The following is a 22,491-nucleotide window of genomic DNA, read 5'->3' as shown; positions in this document are numbered from 1 at the left end:
TGCGGGACAAAAGAGAACAAGTTTTATAGCGCCCAGGATGCCCAGCCAACTTATAATCGTGGGCTTCTAAAAAAACCGCCTCACGGAGGTTTTCTGGAACAAACAACTTCCCCGGGGGTAGGTTGGGAGGAGAGTTGTCCTGGACCTTAGACAAAGAAGAAAGTAAATTTGGACTTAGGGCTGCTACAATTAACTCTTTAGGAACAATAGAATAGAATCAGGTTGACACTTCTCCTGTGGATTGGAATCAAAACTTCTAGACAAGGCATCAGCTTTAACATTCTTTTCGCCAGGTCTATAGGTTATAATAAAATTAAAACGAGAAAAGAATAATGCCCACCTAGCTTGTCTAGGATTTAACCGCTTAGCGGATTCAATATATAAGAGGTTCTTGTGGTCTGTGATTACTGTAACTACATGTTTTGCTCCTTCCAAAAGGTGTCTCCACTCTGTGAATGCTAGTTTTATGGCCAGTAATTCCCTGTTACCAATATCATAATTCATCTCGGTGGGAGAAAATTTTTTGGAAAAGAAACCACATGGGTGAACCTTATTGGTTACAGGGTGACGTTGGGACAGGATCGCCCCAGCCCCAACCTCAGAAGCATCTACTTCCACTAGAAAAGGGAGAGCCGAATCAGGGTGCAAGAGTACAGAAGCAGAAATAAAAGCTTCTTTTAGCTTTTTGAAGGCAGTAAGGGCCTCTACTGACCAAATACTTGGGTCAACTCCCTTTTTAGTGAGAGCACTAATTGGAGCCACTAACGTAGAATAGCCATTAATAAATTGTCTGTAATAATTGGCGAAACCCAAAAACCTTTGTATGGCCCGCAGAGACAAGGGTTGTACCCACTTTAGGATAGCCTGAACCTTGGCCGGGTCCATTTCTAGACCCTTATGGGAAATAATAAACCCAAGGAAGTGAACCGAGGAGACTTCAAAGATGCACTTCTCCAGTTTAGCATACAAATGATTTTGCCTTAATCTAAGTAAGACCTCCTGAACATGAACACGGTGATCAGACAGACTATTAGAATAAATCAAAATATCGTCAAGGTAAACTACTACAGAGCGACCTAAAAGATCACGAAATATATCATTTACCAACTCTTGGAAAACAGCAGGAGCATTACATAGCCCGAAGGGCATCACCAGATACTCATAATGCCCATCGCGGGTATTAAAGGCTGTTTTCCACTCATCCCCTTCCCGGATTCGTATTAAATTATACACGCCCCTTAGGTCTAGCTTGGAGAAAATAGTAGCTCCCTTAACTCTATCAAAGAGCTCGGAGATCAGGGGAAGGGGATAACGGTTTTTGACCGTGATTTTGTTTAAACCCCTGTAGTCAATACACGGCCGGAGACCCCCATCTTTCTTCTCCACAAAGAAGAAACCAGCTCCCGCTGGAGAGGTAGAAGGCCTAATAAAACCTCTCTCCAGATTTTCCTTAATATATTCTTCCATAGCCTGGGTCTCTGGGAGAGATAAGGGATAAGTCCTACCTCTAGGAGGAGAAGAACCGGGGATTAACTCTATGGCACAGTCGTAAGGTCTGTGTGGGGGAAGTGCTTCAGCTGCCTTTTTAGAAAAGACGTCTGCAAACGGGGAATAAGGAGATGGTAGTCCCTGTAAAGAGGTGGCGGCCACAACAGGTTTCTTGCATAAGCTCTGATAGTCAGTTCCCCAGTGAAGTATCCTGTTATTTACCCAATCAATTTGGGGACTGTGCTTCCGCAGCCAAGGGAGACCTAAGATCACCGGAGTATGCGGGCAATCAATGATAAAAAAAGAAATGTGTTCCACATGGAGAGAACTTATAGACAGGGTGCAACTTACAGACTTGAAAGAAATAACCCCGCGACCTAGGGAAGTACCATCTATAGCGATTAACTTGACAGAAGGGACTAGAGGAAGTGTGGGTATAGCATGTTTATGGGCAAAGTTAACATCTAAGAAGTTCCCTTCCGCCCCAGAATCAATGAAAGCCAAGCTCTCCACAGTATTCGTATCCCACCCCAAAAGGACCGGAATCATAACTTTAGAAGAACTTTGTTGGGGAGTAGGAATAACATTACCTAAGCAGAACTCCCCAGATCTGCTTAGGCTCTGTCGTTTTCCGGCCTTTTGGGACAAGTGCTACGAAAATGACCTCTTTCCCCACAGTACAAACACAAGCCATTAGCCCGTCTACGACCCTTTTCCTCAGCAGATAAGCGGGTAGAACCCAACTGCATGGGTTCCTCTGAGGCCCTAGCAGAAGTCTGCTCAGGTTTGAATAAATACTCAGGAGAAAAGGTTTGTGGGGCGCTGCAGGAAGTCTCTCCTGGCGTCTCTCTCTGTGCCTCCTATCTATCTGTATGGCTAGGTGCATCAGGGAGTCTAGTGAGGGAGATGTGGGAAAATTGACCAGGCTGTCTTTTACAGCGTCAGATAGCCCGACTCTAAACTGACTTCGTAGGGCAGTATCATTCCACCCTGTTTCTACCGCCCAACGGCGGAATTCGGTACAATAATCCTCGACCCGTCGTTTACCTTGTCTGAGGTTACGAATCGCAGAGTCAGCAGAGGCAGAACGATCAGGGTCATCATAGATTATTGCCATAGCCCTAAAAAAGGAATCAAGGGATGAGCGGGCTGGGTCAGAGGGAAGTAAAGAAAATGCCCACAACTGAGGATCCCCTAGAAGAAGGGTCATAACAAAATTAACCTTTAGGTCCTCAGTAGGAAAAGAACGAGGGAGGAAACTAAAATACAATTTACAAGCTTCCTGAAAAGCAAAAAATTTACTGCGCTCTCCCGAAAACTTTTCAGGGAACGGAACCTTAGGTTCCACTACATACATTCCCGGAGCAGTGTGACTGCCTCCTGGAGGAGAAACAGGAGTAGGAGCGGCAGGCTGTTGGAGCGCATCCAATCTTACCGATAGTCTCTGGAGCCATTGGATGATCTGATCTTGCTGGGCTTCTTGTTCCCCTAGATGCTGGAGGAGATTCGCCCGGATAGCCTCAGCGGAGGGAGGTGACGCAGCAGCTCCTTCAGCATCCATGTCATTAAGGGCCCAACGTAATGTCACGGTCAGTATCCCAAAACTCAGAACAGGCTCCAAGGGTCCGGTCTCGGCTCACGCTTCTGCCTATAACCGCCGCCTTTCACGTCGGGAGGAGCCCTTTGCTACTCGGATGCCGCCAGGTCTTATTGTGAGAGACCCAAGGAGAGAGTTCTGAGCAAGCACGGGAACCAATCGTATGACAGGTAGATGGGGAACACTTCAGAGTGGTCAGGGGAGGCCGGAGTCAGCAACGATCAAGCAGCGCAGTACAGAATCAGAATCCAAGAGAATAGTCAGACAGGCAGAGGTCGGTTCAGGCAGCAGACAAGGAGGGTCAAAAACAGGCAAAAGGTCAATACAGGCAGCAGGCAAGAGAGGTCAGGAACAGGCATGGTCAAGAACACAGCAGAACAGCAGGATAATCGCACCCAGGAAGTAACCAGAGGTAAAACCTACGTTGGGCAAGTTTCCATTCAGTGAGCGCTTAAATATTTGAATTTTGGCGCCGAAATGACGTCATGCGCGCGCCGGCGACGGACGCCAGTGCGCATGCGCGCGCATCAGGAGCGCGCATGCCCATAAACAGCAGAGCGAGGCGCGCGCGCGCCTAGAAGGCATCGGCGGGCGTCCCCGCACCAGAGGAGGCGGCGGGCGTCCCCGTCGCCCCACTAGACCACCAGGTATTGTTACATGTACTTTACAATCTTTGCATTCCAGAACATAGACTTATAGTAATTAGCAGGATGCATTAAAGAAGAAGTAAACCCTAAAAATAAAATATATATGGATAGAAATGCTATATTTTATATACTGAATTTGCTGCCCCAGCCTAAAGGTTCAGTAATTCTTTAGTAGTAATGATCCAGGCCTTTATAATTGTCACAGGAGCTTCCCATCTTGGATTTTGTTAGAAGTGTAAGTGATGCATACTGAGTATGACGTTTGGAAACCAGTACAGATAACAGTTCAGTTATAGGTTATGCAAGTATCAATCAGGTGTCCTTGAATAGAAAAGCTTTGTTAATAACAAATAATGAAGGGTTTAACAAAAAATGTAGAAAACTAGACCTTTATTTAATCCTTGAAGCATTATTCCAATTATGCCATGCAAGTAAAGCTGCTATTAGGTGTTACATTTGTCTCATAAACATAAAAACAATTTGAGGTTCTACATTCACAACATGGTTTGTTACTAAGAAATGCCAAAATTAAGGGAAATTCCAAACTTTCTCTCCAAGTATTGTTTTTTTTTTTTTATCTCTTACAGCTATGTAGTAGGCCACAGTCTGTGCTTCAGAATACTACAATAAAAAATGCAGATTAATGACAGCTGAATTACAATTTTACAAATGTTTTAAAATCCTAGTAATTATGAACACTACGGCAATGTAAGAAAACATTAAATAAATTGAAGATAAAAACAATAATACCTTTGTCAGTGTAGCAATCTCTTTACCTAACTGACATGCCATTCCAGTATTAATGAAATGGTGCCATAGTATGACATTAGCAATTTCTTTACTCCAATTATATGGAAACAATTTATGCTTGCAGAAAAGTAGCTTTATAAAGACATTTTATATTAACTCAATGTGCAGATATTAGAAAAGTTGTTTTAGTAAAAATTAAGTTACATTTAGAAAACAATATGTTTTTCTTGAAAACATTTTTTTCAATTATAGCAGTTTGAGAAAAAAAAGTAATTATAAATCTCCTCCTACTGATCCAACAATAAATGGAAGCAAAAGAAATTTCAAAAGCTATTGTTTTTCTGTAAAATACCACATCATTTATTTATATTTTAAAGGGATTTTAATGCATGAAAGAAAAGCTCCAGCTGAGAGATTTTTCTTAGGAATGTAGCAACAAAAAGCTTGAGTTTTGTTTAGAAAGTAATAATTTATTTTGGTTTAATACACATCCCCAGTGGAACTAGGAATCTTTGCTCATAAAGATTAACATTTTAACAACCACTGTAATTCTGAAGCATATTAAATAATATTCAAAGCCATTTAAAACGATGTTCTATATGGTGTAGGGTTTTTATGTGCATTCAAAGAAAATACAAATTGTCATTTCTAAATGGAAAAAAGAAAACTGAAAAGGGAGGTATATATAAACATATACACATTAAAAAATGGAGTACTTATGGGACTTAGGAATGAGTGAAAAGTTTTATTAGTTTGTTAATGTTTCGGTCCTGCTCAAACTAATAGAAACTTTTTCACTTTTTTATATGGATATTCATTCCTCTTGGATTCACCTGGGCCATTTTCCCCTATATTGGGAGTGCATTACAACCATTTGTTATATACAGTATATATACATTTACATTTATGGCACCAAAACAAAAAAAAAAACCACAAGAATAATACAAGTCACTAACCCTGGGTCGGTAGGTTAAGTATAAGATGGATTTGAAGCATAAAACTAAATCAAGTATACTATGAATAATTACACAATATAGATATATTAAAATTAAAACCCTACTGGCTGGGAAAAAGGTCAAATCACTGTTGGGGTATTCTAGTAAGCCAGGCTGGCTTTTCTGTTTGCTCAAAACAAGGCACCATTCTGCGGTACTGTTTGCTCCCAATTCCAGTATGAAAATTTAAAAAAAGATCTATACTGTGAATGCACTCAACCAAACCCAGTGGGCATACCTAGAAACCCCCCAGTACCCTGGGAGCAATGCCAGCCTAGGGAGTAGTTTCTAACTAATTCAAAGGAATACAGGACTCCTTTGCACCCTGCACCTACCAGCACTTCCTAACTTGTATATGAATGTAATTCAAGCAAGGGAATAACTAGGGTCCACGATGATTGATCCCTCCCCCTACCTGCACTTCATGAATACAGTGCTACCAAAGACAGATGTTTTACAAATTTTATTGTGCCATGCCTTCAGCGCTGGTGTCAGGTCCTTAGGTGTTTCAGTAAGTTTTTAATGATAATGTCCTTAGGCTAATGTCACAAAAAGCCGTTTCTCTGCTGGGGTGTTTCTGCTAAGCAGGAACTCTCTGACAACCCTTGTATAGGAGGTGTCTAGTCTGATTTCAGTGGAATGTTTGCTAGCCAAAAAACACCCATACTAGCTTTCATTAGTATTAGCTTTAGGTTTCAGGGAAAAATATTGTACATTTTTTACAATATTTTATTTTTCTCTGTACAGTACCTTGTACTTAATAGTAACTTAAATCCATATTGGTGGCAAAACAATCCTACTTTGTTTATTTGATTTAGAAATTTTATTAGTATCCTTAAACTATAATGATTACAAATACAGAAAAAAAAACAGTTATCTAGAAAACCCCAGGTCCCAAGCATTCTGTATAACTGATGCAATATTAAATTAATGTCCTGTATGACTGCAATGCATTCTCTTTTACTTTTAAAGGAAAACTAAACCCCCAAACAATGTAGGTCTCTATAAAAATATATTGCATAAACCAGCTAATATGTAAAACCCTGCTTCATCTTAATAAAGCATTTTCATAAAAAATATACTTTTAGTACAGGTATGGGATCCCTTATCCGGAAACCAGATATCCAGAAAGCTCCGAATTACGAAAAACCCATCTCCCGTAGACTCCATTTTAATCAAATAATTCAGATTTTTAAAATTGATTTCCTTTTTCTCTGTAAAAATAAAACAGTGCTTTTTATTTGGTCACAACTACGATATAATTATTCCTTACTGGATGCAAAATAATCCTATTGGGTATATTTAATGTTTTATTGTTTTCTTAGTAGACTTAGGGGGAGATTTATGAAGACACAAACGCTCGGAGCATTCATCCGAGCGTCCACGCGATTTTTTGGAACGCCCGTGCGACTTTTGCGACGGTCACCAATACGTTATTATCGTGACTAATACGATTTTTTCGTAAGCATTTTCGTGATATTTGCAATCTTCAGAAATTTTCGTTTCCAATCCGAATTTTTCCCATTCGGGATTCAAACTCGTGTTTTGATAAATCTGCCCCTTAGGGTATGAAGATCCAAATTATGGAAAGACCCCTTATCCAGAATACCCTTGGTCATTCTGGATAACAGGTCCTATACCTGTAGTATATGCCATTAGGCACATAAATAGAAATTTGCCATTTTAAGAATTAAGGGCCGCCTCCTGGGATCATAGGATTCACAGTGCACACAAACAAGCCAAGGCACACATACATGCTAGGCCACATCAGCCAATTAATGGACAGAGTTCTGTCTTTTGTTCCCACACTTCTTCCTGGTACAGTTAGAGCTGCATTTGATCTCTGAGGGAGCACACAGCCCATCACTAAATGGTGGATCAAGGGAAAGGATGTAAAAGGGCAATATTTACTGATTCTTTAATAGGTCACTTAACATAATTTAAACTATTTGTTGGTTAAGTATTCATTCTGGGGGTATAGTTTCCCTTTAAGGGACTAACCCATGTAATTATTCTTATTATTATTATCATCACATATTTAGGAAGCACCAACATATTCTCCAGTGCTGTACAATAAACAGCAGTCAATAACTGATTTAAAAAGTTCGAAGTTTTCCCAGTTTTTAAAGGTGAGCTTACCCATAGCAATAATTAAGATGTTTGCTTTTATACAGGGACCAGTAAATGGTACCTACCACATTGGTTGTTACTAGTGATGGGCGAAATAATTCTCTAGGCATGGATTTTCTGCAAATTTTTGTCGCCCGTGTAAAAAAAAATAACGTGCATAGGTGTCATTTTTTTTTTGATGCGCAACATTTTCTCCATTTTGCAAATCACTAGTTCTTACAGGTGACCAGACTTTGAACAAACTTTGAATCTTTTATTACAGTGCAATGCATTGGAAATCAGAAACATTAATTAAAGATGAAGAGCCTACTGAATTTTGTGAGTGCCTAATTGCCTAGCAGTTAGAAAACCATCATAAACTATGTGCTTAGTTTTTCCTTTTCTTTAGACTAGTGGTTCCCATGAGATCCTGGTGAAAACTTATTTGCTGCCTTAGATTTGTTGCTAAATGACAGATACAATTACATTTTTTAAATATTAGTAAACTGGTATAAACTAAGCGGACCCTGACCGAAGGTTGGACCTCAATGGGGCCCTTGGGCTGAAAAAGTCTGACAACTACTGCTTCAAACGATTCTTTATTAACAAATAAAATTTCAATTTTTTTAGACTGTTTAATATTTTATTTCACATTGAGACTTTTTGGTTCTCTGTCTACAGCAGGGGTCCCCAACCTTTCTTACTCATGAGCCACAGTCAAATGTAAAAAGACTTGGAGAGCAACACAAGCATCATAAAAGGAGGTGCCAAATAAGGGCTAAGATTGCCCATTAGGTAGCCTCTATGCACACTATTAGCTTACAGGAGGCTTTATTTGGTACGAAATCTTGTTTTTATTCAACCAAAACTTACCACCAAGTCAGGAATTCAAAAATAACTACCTGGTTTGGGGGCACTGAGAGCAACATCCAAGGGGTTGGTGAGCAACATGTTGCCCCCGAGTCACTGGTTGAGGGTCACTGGTCTACAGTATTTTTATTGAAAAGGGTGTATATTGGGAATCTTAAGACTGTGATAGGCAATGTATGAAATACTAACCGCTACACTATAATGAGCATAATTGGATTTTTGGACTTGATGGAGTTATAGCCAAGCAAATCTCTATAGTCAGTAAAGAAATGCTAGCAAAATATCTTTTTACAATCATTTGTTATCTCAGGGATATTTAACTTTTTGCCTGGTCCTTAGTACCATATGTCTTTATTCATGAGAACTAACTAAGCTAGATCTTTTAAGGTATTTCATTCAATTAAACATTATCTTACAAAAGATTTCATTTGTCATGTAAGAATTTGTACAATTTCTGATTAACTATGTTCCGTAAGAACAGAATTAATACCATTTCTTACATTTCTCTGCTATCAATCTTTTATCACACAGTTTAATCTAGCAATGTGTTAAGCCTTTGTATTTTTAAATAGATATACTTATTTTTGATGTAGTTTTGGAATATGTGTATATAGAAACAGCATTTAATCAAAGGGAGTATAACAAAGCAAATGCTGAAAAATTCTATCTCAAGCTAACTTTGTTAAATCTTTAAGGAGATCTTTTGACTGGTGCATAAAAGAATAAAATCCAGTGTTTGTTTAATGTGTATGCTTACTTAAAACTTTTTTACTCATGAAGATATTTTATTATTTTGCTTAAAATATCCACAAAGTTTAATGTCTTCATTAGCGATTAAAGGAATATTTAATCTAATCCTCTAGTCATTTTATTTCCTGTTGAGTGTGAATGGAATCCTGTTGTGTTTACTCCGTAATTATCTGCATCATTTTAAATGAACATTCAGTGACAGCTAATTTCAGAATAAATTCCAATGTTAGGAATAATTGTAAAGTATTTTTTTATGCATGCCCCACAAAGGATATTTTGGTCCTTTTTACTTAAAGAGGCAGTACGCCCCCTTTGTTCAACATGAGTGCAATGTACAGAGCTTGTGCTGAACATACTTTTTGCCTTTTGTTTTCATCTATAGATTTTGTTACATCTTGAGTTAAACAAGGCAACCATGTTTGGTCCTTGCAAGTGCTGAGAGTTACCTCTGGTAGTGGTGAAAATATATTATTAGCATATTTTATTATGTTCTAACATATTATAATGTTAAAATATTTATGATTAAAAGTACAATATAAAAGTACAAAGTGCAATATATATACACCTGATGGATGAATGATTTATAAAGGTTTAGCTGTGATTCCTATGGGCCAGGGGTGGCGAACTTTTTGGCTCAGGGGCCACATTGACTTACCGCTGGGCCGGGCCAGCATTACGCCGTTTTCGCTCTCAGTCCCCAGACGCCAAGTCTCCCGTGATGAGACTTGCGGAATCGGCAGGTCGGATTAAACAGACCAAGGGGCCGGATGTTTAAAAACCTAATGTTACTATGCAGTAAAAGTATGATTATTAGTGATAGGTGAAATTTTTCGCCAGGCATTAACAGCAAATTTCCACTTTTGCCATTGGCAAATTTTTTCCATGAAACGGGCAAAAGCAAAAAGAGCGCATGCATAAAAAAAATGATGCGTGTCAAAAAAATGTACATGCGCTACATTTTTGCTGTTTTTCGCCATTTCGTGAATCTTTTTTGAATCACAAATTTTTCAGTAAAGGAAAATGGGACAGATTCGCTCATCACTAATTTTCATGCACTGTTAGAACAGTATATACATAGCTGTAAGGACTTAAGTACTTGGAGACGTTGATGTGATTTTGTTTTATATTGCATTGTAGCTCAGTTTACTAATAGATACTTTTCCTGTTATTCTTCCCTTTAGAATTAATGTGGCATGCTGGGTTTTTGGTTGTTTATTTTATTCTGTTTATCCTCTTGTTCTTGCTCAAATGTCTTTCTTGAAATTACTCCTCCAAGTGTGCTCTCATTTTCTCTTTTATTTTGCTTGTACATCCATTGACTCATAGATATGTACAAAACGAAAGGGCTGACTTATTAAACCAAGTAGAAGGTTTAGTTTTCATTGAATCTAGCTTCTTAAGATACAGGTATATAACAGTTTGTCTGCTACACATTAGAACTATATCTATACAGTACAACATACCATATCAGCATTTTTCTCCTATTCACCATATGAAACTACAGAATACCTTTTGTCATTCAGTTACTATTCAACAGAGAACATCTTGTTTTTCTAGCTGCAAACAGACAAATACAATCTTGGTATATGATAACATGAAAGCCCTGCATACAGCTGAACACTGGAACTTAAGATAACACTAAACTGCTTGATAATGTTTCCAATTGTAAAAGCCTAGTGTAAAAGCTGTTGAAATATAAGTTAAGAGTTTGAATATGTAATTCAATCGTTGCCATTATTCATGTCAATGAGATATCTGAAAGATCTGCTTCTTCTTTTTTTTCAAAGACAATTTAAAACTGTTCAGCTTGGAGACAATGGGACTTCTTTTATATTCTAGAAATGAAAGGATGTGATGAAATTGGAAGATGGAAATCTAAGTTAGATTGGATCAGACATCACTGTCCTGCATTTGTTCTTGGTTTTCTTTATCTAATTAATCTTGCAAACGCTGCTGATTTAACACATCAACATTGCGTTTGAAAAATGGATTGCAACCTTTGTGAAAATCAGCAGATCTCAGTAATGCAACAGACAATATCTTCACAAATCCATTTTTTAAAATTAATGCCAACTGAGGAAAACAAATAATGGTAAAGTTAAAAATTGATGTCATTTAACATTTTTGAGTCGCACAGGCTAATTCTGCTTGTGGGAGTGATCCTACACACAAAGCTCAAGGTCATCAGTTGATGCCCCTTATCCAAGCTGCGATTGCTTTTGACATTCAAAAATTCTTCCATTCGCTTAAATGGCAATCGCTCTTAAACTTCTGCGTTTTTGAACGATAAATACATGAAAGTGCACCAGGTACCTGGTGATTGGCAGCTAAGCAAATAAATAAAAGACTTTAAGTATTTTGTCCCCAACCAAGGACACTACAAAAACATAGTTTTAAGAAAGATCTATAAATCAAGGGCAGGAATTTTTTAGCAACATATATGCATTACAAAAATAGTCTAAAGGGCAGAAAACTCTTGGAGAGTGTAGCGCAATTAATTATCTGTTTTATCTGTTTTTACTGAAACTACATTTCCATTGTTTATTCACTGTTTTATAAGAGGACTTAAGGGCATTTGTTAAGTTTAGAAATAAAGCATGGAGTATCTATATATGCAATTAAGTGTTTTCTTGTGCTAAACATGGTAATAATGTGAATACGCTAATTTTGAACACTCCAATTTTTTTACTATTCTATGTAATACTGGGAAAAACCCAGTTGGCTCCTCCGGCCCTGACCCAATCCCTGCCGGGCACTCCTCCAAGCCGCCGGTCACCCTCCCCTGACGATCTGAAGGTAAGTTAACATTACACACTCTCAGGGGAAGGGGTTGTAAGGGTTGTGTGGGGCCCTGCGGGGGGTGTGAAGGCTGCGGCGAGAGCTCCTTTGGGGGTGCAAGAGCCTCTACCGAATCTAAGCCTTATTTTGGCAGGAGTCTGATTTAGCCAAATCCATGTGCCTAGCTGAATCAAATCCTAACCATTACAATCACATGACTTTAGACCACTGGGCAACAAAATTTGTCTTTTTTAATGCAGATTTTTCTTCATGATTTAGGCAAATTAGAGTTCAGATTCAGTATTCATTCAAATCCAAAAAAGACCTTTACACTGAAGGTGGATATCCTGCAAATTTAATTTCAAGGGGAAAATGTAATAAAAGTAGTAAATGGTAAAAAAAATTAGAACAAATAAAAATAAAAGTTCACAATTTGCTATGTAAAATTCTTTGTTAGACATTTATTGCATTGCAAATTCTATTTGTGCACAGTGCACTTTGAAGGCATACTTGCAGGTGGCGTAATCTTTTGGAGCACATATATGTTTTTCATTAAAAAGTTTTATTACATACACTGCACACTGGTGCAAACCATAAAATGTGCAAGAATATGTAGAAAAGCAAGATTTATTCCTGTAAAGGCATAAGGGGTCATTTACAATACGTGGGGCAAAGTGCAAAAAAAAGACTTCACTCGGCCATCTTTTCTACCTTTGCCCACTGTGTGGGGCATTGTGCAAATAGTGCAAGCCAATGCACTCACAGTGTAGAGACCTGCAGACTGATGTTTGAAACTAGTGCATCCTGCATTAGGCCATGCTAGATTGTAAAGGGGCGGGGCAAGGCATGTAAGGGTCCCCCTTATTCTCCTATCCAACCTTAACTTTCATGTCATTTGTATGCTGCTCTCTGCATCTGGGGCTCCGTGCAGAGAGCACCAAGCCTGAGGGGGCAAAAGTTCTGTTAAATGAGCACTAAGGGGTACACTCTTGCACTTGTTCCCCAACCCCGGTCTTGTAAATGAGCCCTAAAAGCTTATACATTGTGAATATTTTTCCATTAATGACTTTTGCCCTCATATGAGGATTGTTATGCAAGAGGCTATGAGGTTTCCATGTTCATAGATATTTAATTGCAGCTCTGACTAATTTTGCATGCATTTCCAAACATTTTACTTCAATGTGACACATACTGAAATAACCTGAGACACAAGTACACTTGTATATAACAAGGTTATTTGATTACTAGTATTGAAACCCTGGATCCTCTCCTGTACATTTCAATGCCACAATTTTATTCAGTTACATAGCTAATAAGGGGCACATTTACTAAGCAATTATGAGATAAAGTCGGATTTTTTTCTTACTTCTAGATAATTTCGAGATTAACAATTGGGTTTTCACCAGAACTCGATTTTTTTGTCCGAGTTTTTTGAAAATAACTTCCATAATTTGTCATTCATTAATGTTTAGTTAACTTTTTTTGCAAAATGAAAATTAGACAGGTTTGATCTGTCAAGTATCATTAAGTCCTATGGAGACTTAAAGGCGCATTTATCAAAGTACAATTATTTCCGATTACAAAAAATTTTTTTTGTACTGTGCGTATTTTTTGTGACTTTTTCATTAATTTGCCCGACTTTTTTGTACTTTGCGAAAAATGTGTGATAAAATTGTATTTGTTGCGTACGAAAGTTTTGGATTCAATAAAGTTTCGTTATCATGACTTTCCTTGGGCCAGAGTGCCATTGAGCCCTATGGGAGACTTTCCTTGGGCCAGGTTGGAGCTGCAGAGTGCCATGGAGCCCTATGGGAGACTTTCCTTGGGCCAGGTTGGAGCTGCAGAGTGCCATTGAGTCCTATGGGAGGCTTCAAAAATCATGCACAGAAGGATCAAAGTCAGAAAGGTTTTCGCGCCGTTTATGATCGTTCGGATACAAAAATTTTGTTACTTTCGGATCGCCAATACGATATTATCGTGACTATTATGATTTTTTCGTAAGCATTTTTGCGACATTTCCGATCATCAGAAATTATCGTATATACTCCGAATTTTTACCCATTTTGGGATTTGAACTCGTACTTTGATGAATCTGCCCCTAACAATAGTAGAGGAATAGAAGAGACAGTGACAGCCTGTCTTTGACGAATTTTCAAGGATAAGGTCAAGGGGAACTTAAGCCCCTCAATTGTTTTCAGTTTCACCCAGTTCAAGGAGAACTTAATCACCTCATTGGTCTCTATTTCCCACTTTTTCAAGGGGAGTTAATCCTATCATTGTTTTCAGTTTCGCCCACTTTAAAGTGAAATTTAAACACATTATTGTTTCCCAAGAGTGCCAATGATGCTGGAGCAATTCCTGTTTGGGAAAAATAAAGAGGAATAATGGAAACAAAAGTCTGTTTAAACTCAAATTTTTCGAGTTTTAACAATGCATTCAACTCGAAAAATGTGACTATTGACTATTTATACAAAAATTACCAGATTACTTTATGTACTCTGTCTGTTGGCACAGTGGCCACATTGGTCCATGTAAATATGTCTATGCATGTTTAAGTGAAAGTCTATTAATCCAAAATTAAAAATGATAAACCAGGAAGAACAGTAATAAACTATGTCAATATGACTGGTAATAGCCAATAACTTGTACAATAAGCAGAACACTGAACAAAATACATAAACTACAAAAGACAAATGTATTTTTATTTATTTACAGTATCCTAGGATTTATTAGTTAGCGCTTGGAGAGATGAGCCATTTTTATGATATCTACCTTTTGTATTTAAAATAATAACTTGTACTTCAAAGAGTTGAACTTGGATTTTGAATGTGTGTATGCGACAGTGATGTTTGAAATGATTTTTTTTTTAATGCTGGACAACATTTTATGTCACAAAAGACAGTCATCAGAATAGGCACTGAGATAAACGCTTTTAAGTGGGCTTTAATTTCTGTTGAATAGGTTTGCAGAATAATACATATTTCCTTTCATTTATCCCTGTGTGTGTTTCTATTTTGCTGTAATAAACTTGGAAACTTTTTTTTTTAACAGCACAGCTCCTGATTTTCGTTTGTTCATTGTGTATGAAGGCAATTATATGGCACGCATTACTGGAAATGCATTTTTAAATGTCTCAGTTGCATAGATTTTGTTCATGCCTTGCTCTATATGTTTTAAAATGGAGTTACATTGACAGCCTGCCAAAGTGGCTAACAGCTGCGTTAATAGTTGGCATTTTTTTCCTGAACTCCAGAGAGTCAGTAAAGTATAAAGCAGCAAGTAATACAAATGGAAGAAACTTCTAAAAGCTGAATATTTCAACTTATTTTACTGTAATCTTGTACCATGTTGTGATTTTTCTGTTTTTTTTCCACTTTTCTTTTAAAGGCTGGAATACATCACTTTTCAAGCTAACAGAGGCTATCTGACCAGGAGACTTTTAATCTCTTCCATTACACTATAGTACACTGCAGTCAGCATGTTTGCTATCAGAATAGCTGCTCTATTAAGGTGAAATTAGATGCATTCAAAAGAGCAAAATATAACAAATTTAGACGCATTACACTGTGATAAATTTATGGCAAAGTGCTAGAAGGAAGATATTTAGAACATACCCCTCTGCTTTATATATCATGGTTCTGGCAAGAAATCTATTTACCTTGTCTTGTAGTATCTAAACCACCTACCATCATTGAGGGAGGAAAAACTATTGCAAGCTTTTCTCAGTATAACAAACTACACTGAATCACAGTTGGGAAAGACAGAGGAGATTATTTCTTACAGACAGACCATTTTAGAAAAATTCAAGCAAGTGTATCTATAATGATGAACTTGTGTCTGGGCTCCAACGGGGTGGGTATTGAGATATTGGTGATTTTATTTATTCTCTTCCTTCATGTCATGCCCACATATAGTAGTTTTCATATATAAAATATCACAAGTTATAAGTACACCAACTTATTAGTTTATTTAGTACAGGGAAACATTAATTTTACATGTCATATTTTTTGGTACCAACCAATGTATAATGCATAACGCAAATTGCCTGATTTTACATTTTCCTGGATTTTACACCATTTTTTTCTAGTCCCCTGAATAAAGTAAAATGGGAGTTCTGCTGTAGTAATCCACCAAACACTTTCCCTGCATCCCTTGTTTCCAGTGGGGCTCATTTATGGGCTGATTTCCAATAACCCATTGCAGTGATTTGCTTTTTTTCACCCAGCTGCAAGTATAATAAAGAAAGCAGACATCTTATTGGTTGCCATTGGTTACTGCCCATGCCCAGTGTTTATAAATAAGCCCCATATGATCTTGTCATTTCTACTATCACTAAGCACTGAGCCAGAGTCAGCAATTTACCCTATCACACACTTCAGTTTATTAACAAATAGCACAGAAAAGAAGATGCATTTGAAATATTGAAACAAATGATAAATCTCTCCATTGGCAATGGATTTTAGCACAATTCAAGCACTTTGAGAAATGTTTAACAAAATAATGCCAAAAGTTCTTTCAGTTATTTCACAGGCAATAAAAATCCCTATATTACTAGAATTTCTAGACTTGGCAAATATTTTCTCTGTGCAGCACTGATAATAACTCAAGTGAATCTACTCAGCGGTAGCATAACACATCAGCACCATCCCAAGCTGAGCTTCACGCCATTGTAGGTTTTCAGTAGCTTATTGGGTTTCCATGAAAGCAACTGAAAATGAGTCCATATTTTGCATAATTCTGGAAATAAGAAAAAGCGATGTACGGTAAAAATGAAAACTGAAAAAATACTAGCTACTAACAAAGCCTAAATAAATAGATCACAAGAAACTAAATACAATGTTTTATCCAGTTATACAATACAGTGCATTTTATTTTTACAGCATTTATTTATACTAATGCAGCCTCGCTTTATACTACTTACACATGCGTGCCTTTACTGTATAGTGAAGGTACAGAGTGTTGGAGTGCATCTTTAATGTGTACTTAACATGAAACCAGTTTTTTACATGAAAGACAAATCTAGACTATTGGTAAATATATGAAAGATACTGTATAGGAAGCAACTGAAGGAATATTGAAAAACGTATTAACCATAGAGTGGAACAGAAATGTTAGTTCTTTTAGAATAGATTCCCATACACCATATACCTTTATAATGTTAGTTACTCTCTTGTGTGTATGTATAGATAAATACAGTATATGGCAAAAAGTATTAAACCAATATACTTTCGACTAAAAAATGTGCCAAAATAGCCCATTGTTCAGCTTCAGTGTAACTACATACAGATATACCATGACCTGGATGAATGAGAACCATCACAAACTTAAGGTTGCAGTGTACAGTCACATTCTTCACAATTCTAAGTTTCCAACTTAGTGGCAACAGCTTGGGGAAGAGACATTTCTGTTTCAGCACAATAATGCCCACATGCACATAGTGGGGTCAACACAGAATGGGTCTGTGGAGACAGGAGTGGAAAAACTTTGCCTGCACAGAGCCCTATCACCAGGGAGTGTTAAACAAAACCTGAGGGAATAACTGGAATACAGACAAAATCCACCACATCAGTACTCAACCTCACTAATTATTTTGTGTCTGAAGGGAAGCAAATCACACCAACAATGATTGTGTAAACTTCCTACAAGAGCACAGGCTCTTACAGCAGTAAAGGGAGGTTGAACTGTAGTGTAAAAAATACACTAGAATTCATAAAGAGACCTCTGGACAGGCAGTTGACCAGGTACCTTTGGCTATAGAGTGTGGGTGGATAGATAGATGATAGATAGATAGATAGATGCTGTATTTACATACATACATAGTTTTATATATTCAACCCCCAAAGATCTCTGCTTTCTAATTATTAACCCAATTAATGGGAGGTGTTCTCTTGTAGCCATCTGCTTTACACTGAAAATTGTACGCCAAAAACCTGACCCACAATATTCTTGCTGCAAGAGAAAGTAACCTTCAGTGTTAATCTTCCAACCTAAGGTACCATACAGATGATAGCAGCAGCTCATTGAAAATGGCCCAGGTCTAAGTAAAGGAGCTTAGAGTTAATAATAATGAATGATTTTAATGAAATATCACCACATGATGCAGTAAAGATTTTTTGCTACTTTAGCTTACTGTAGATTGTTTATTTGATGGAAGTGCTGATATGTGTCTGGCAGCAGACACACCAAACACAATTACCTACTGGTGATTAAGGCTGTTTGATGGAACCCCCACTTAGTAAATACTGGACTATGATGCACCAGGGAGTGATAAACAAAACAGTGCGGGTCAGCTGAATAACTGTCTTGCATTAATACTGCAGAGGTATACAAAAGCACAGAAGTAGTCTGTCAGTTTTACTAACGTATATCTTTTATCTTGTTGTGGAAAACCACATGTGGTGTGGAGCAGAACCTCTGATCCTGTTCTTTATTTGTTAAATTATTGTAGGATCTCTGTTATAAATTACTATAGGCATTGCCTAACGTGCTGGCACTAAATTAAAAAGTGATAATGATGATAATTGATGATAATGGTGATGATAATTCAGTCTGTAAAGTAACTATTCTTATTGTGGCATGGGAGTCATTTATGAATTAACCCAACATATTGTTTTCCTAGTAAGTTTTGAGCTGATGTCTGTTCAATGAAGACCTTAAATGAATTGTTGAGTGGAATATAATTACCGTCTCTTATACACTGAATTATCAAAGGCTAGAGAAGAAAGTGTACACTTGTGACACATGGGAGAAGTGTTGTTTTATCTCTGTGATCCTCTTGGGGAGAACTGCTTCAGTCATAATTTCTAGAGCCATAATCATTAGAATGCGAAAAATACTATTATGTCATTAAGACTACAAACAGTAGACTGGAAGGGTAGAAAAAAAAGTATGTACTCAAATGCTAAATGTCGATTCCCAAAAAAATGACACATTTATTTTGTTATTGTCTAAAAGCTTGCAAGTTTCTATAAGGAATCAATGGGAGTTGTCCTAGGCAAAGTCAAGCCATATTTTCAAACTCAAATTTTTCGCATCTGTAAACTCCAAAAATTTGAGGTATTCAATTTTTTTATTCAGGCAAGTTTTACTTATTATTACATAAGGGAGCATTCAATTTGCAAGTTTATTCAATTTAGAAATACAAACTCGAATTCACGAAACTTTAACGTTTATAAATAAGCCCAAAAGTGTGATATTCACTTGTTTAATGCTAAATCACTTAAGCAACTATATATGTTTGCCTCACTGGGTGACACTAAAACACAAATTCAGAAGAGGGCTTTAGATCAGGAACATTTTCAGGCTTTAGAACGTAACATTTTAATTATATAAAGTATTTAAAGGTAGTAAGCCCCTCGTGCAACTATATGTACTGAAGCAAAAGTAGTTCCAATCCTTGTATGGTTGGTAGATTTCTGCAGCAAGTCGGGTACTTAAGGAATACCCACAAAGTGGGTCAGAATAGAACTGATGTCTCTACCATGCAGGTGGGCCATAGGTAACCTTTACTTGCAGTGGGGTGGGCCACAGGAAGCCATTTAAAATGGGGGACAGAGACAGACTGGGCACCCTATGCAACCCAGCTGGCCAGCACACATGAGAACGAATGCACAGTTCGCCAGCACACATGCGAACGAATGCACACCCCCCGTGTGAGAGCATCCGCAGTGACACTGCAGGGGAAGGACAGTGCAGAGATAAGTATCTGCAGTGGTGGCAAGACAGTGAAGAATAGGGGTAAACAGGAGAGGTACCCGCTTAGCACCCCCCCCCACCTTGGCACCCTCGGCATGTGCCTCTTCTTCCTACCCCTAGTTCCGGTACTAGGAGGAAAATTTGAATACTCGTGTAAAATGCTTAATTTGTTATGTCACTTCCGGTTTGTGTGACACCACTTCCAGTATATACGCCAGTTACTACTGTTGTGGGTAGGGTGGACTTGTATGGGGAAAAGAAAATAAGAAGGCAGGTGTGGGTCAGGCTTAGGGTAAGCGGGTACTGTTTTGGTGTGGGTCTAAAAGGATAGACCCCTGCAGGTCTCTAATGGTTGGTGTCAATCAGTTTTTGACAAGGGCAGGCAAAGCCAACCAGGCTACCTAGCCACCCTAGTTGGCCACCTTGACACTGCAACCATCCTTCTCCCCCCCACCCCTGCACAATGGAAAACGGCATGGGCAATGACAAGGGAGCGAAGTCTAGGGGTAGGAAGGAAACGTACCTATAACGGCTAGAGCTGGAGCAGGAAGGAAGCTACTTAAAATGGCAGCTGCTGTCTTAAGCAAACGGAGAAAGCTTCTAAAGCTGTTTACTCAGGTATGGTAATGGTTTCTGCAGAATAAATATTTTGTTCTAGGTGGCACTAATGTGGCAAATCTATTGGCAGTAAAATGCCAAAATGACTTTCCTTCTCCTTTAATCTGGTACAGTTAGGGAAAATGTTACCTTAAATCCCATTATCCAGAAAGCTCTAAAGTATACAATACTATTGTGTCTTCACTACTACAATACTATAGTGTCTTTAAACAAAGAATTCTCCAATAGTTACCATTTTACTATATCTGTATCAATAGGAAATAACCTTGTACAGGTATGGGATCTGTTATCCAGAATGCTCAGGACCTGGGGTTTTCCGGATAAGGGATCTTTCCGTAATTTGGATCTCCATACCATAAGTCTGTTAAAAATCATTTAAATATTGAATAAACCCAATAGACTTGTTTTGCCTCCAATAAGGATTAATTATGTCTTAGTTGGGATCAAGTACAATGTACTGTTTTATTATTACAGAGAAAAAGGAAATCACTTTAAAAATTAGAATTATTTGTTTATAATGGAGTCTATGGGAGATGGCCATTCCGTAATTCGGAACTTTCTGGATAACGGGTTTCCGGATAAGGGGTCCGATACCTGTACTGCTATCTTAAATTCCTACTGAGCAGAACAATGTACTGTTTTATTATTACAGAGAAAAAGGAAATCACTTTAAAAATTAGAATTATTTGTTTATAATGGAGTCTATGGGAGATGGCCATTCCGTAATTCGGAACTTTCTGGATAACGGGTTTCCGGATAAGGGGTCCGATACCTGTACTGCTATCTTAAATTCCTACTGAGCAGAACAATTATTTCTTTATGTTAAAATATTTTTAAGTAGCCTTAAAACCTGGTGCTCTAAACTAGACCAGTTTTTTGTGGGGAAGGCCCATATCCCAAGTATTCTGCATAACAGATCCCATTCCTGTAAAAAAATCAAAATTGTAACCTGCCTCTATTTAGGACAAAAATAATACATAGCTGTTCACAGTTAGACATTTTTTCCACCTATTTTCCTTCCTAATTCCTGTCAGGAAAGTCTTAACCAATGAACACATTTATCAAAGCAGATAGATGTTTCAATTTGCAGACTGTGTTAGGTCCTCAGAATTTATAGTAACAAATGACAAGAGGAAAGCTGATGTATTTCCAATATTTAAAATGGGATTGTGATTACCATAGTTTTTATTGAGGTGCAGGCCTGAACTGGGATACAAAATAGGCCCTAGCATTTTAAGTACACAGAGGCCCAAACAGCCCCCCCCCACTGGCCGACTAAATAGTGACTTTCTATGGCATCTTATAGCAGCCCCTTTGGCATTTGCCAGAATTCCCAGATTGCCAAGTATGGAGGGGTGCCACAGGGCCCAACTGTATTTGCTCATTAATGACTATGGGGCATTGTAAGCAAGGTATCTGTGTTTGCCAATATAACACAAAATATGAGAAATAAAATCCATCCAAGATGTGTAACATTGAGGGGGGATCTAAACAAACAAATTAAAGGAGAAGGAAAGGTAAAAACTAAGTAAGCTTTATCAGAAAGGTCTATGAAAATACAGCCATAAGCTCTCACAGAAGAGCTACACTGAGTCCTCTATCAAAAGAAACACAGGATTTCTTGTCTCCTTTTTTGGGAACATGTTCTGCGGTATCAGACTTCCTCTCTTTTAGGACTCCTTCAAGTTTGCATTAGAACTCACTTCCCCCACCCATAGGAATGTGTGAACTAAACTTCCAATGGCTATAACTGCAGCAGGAAACTACCAAGACCAAGCTAAAATGGCAGCTGCTATCAGAGGGAGCTTCTAGGGCTCTTTTTAAGAAACAACACACAAAATAAACAAAAGGCTTTCTTAATTCAATGTGGTGAAAAAACAAGGATCTATGATATTTCCAGAAATTTATGACAACAACCACTGGTAGACAATGCAATAGAAGGTAGCTATGGCTTAGTGCGGGGAAACAGAGTGAGTAAATGAAATTTGGCTACAGCATTTGGAAAAAGTTATGTTTTTAACCATAGGGTAATGGCACAATGAGTGCTTTGCTCCCCACTGACATGGGGTTAAGTTGGGTTGAAAAAAGATCAAAGTCTATCAAGTTCAACCTAGTGCTGGGCGGTATACCGGTAAATACCGAATACCGTTTTTTTAAAAAAAAATGATATTAATTTTTTACATACCCCCATACC

The sequence above is a fragment of the Xenopus tropicalis genome, chromosome 1 (assembly GCF_000004195.4).
Source record: "Xenopus tropicalis strain Nigerian chromosome 1, UCB_Xtro_10.0, whole genome shotgun sequence".
NCBI lineage: Eukaryota > Metazoa > Chordata > Amphibia > Anura > Pipidae > Xenopus > Xenopus tropicalis.
The sequence above is the reverse complement of the archived record's forward strand: the minus strand, read 5'-3'. Positions refer to the sequence as shown.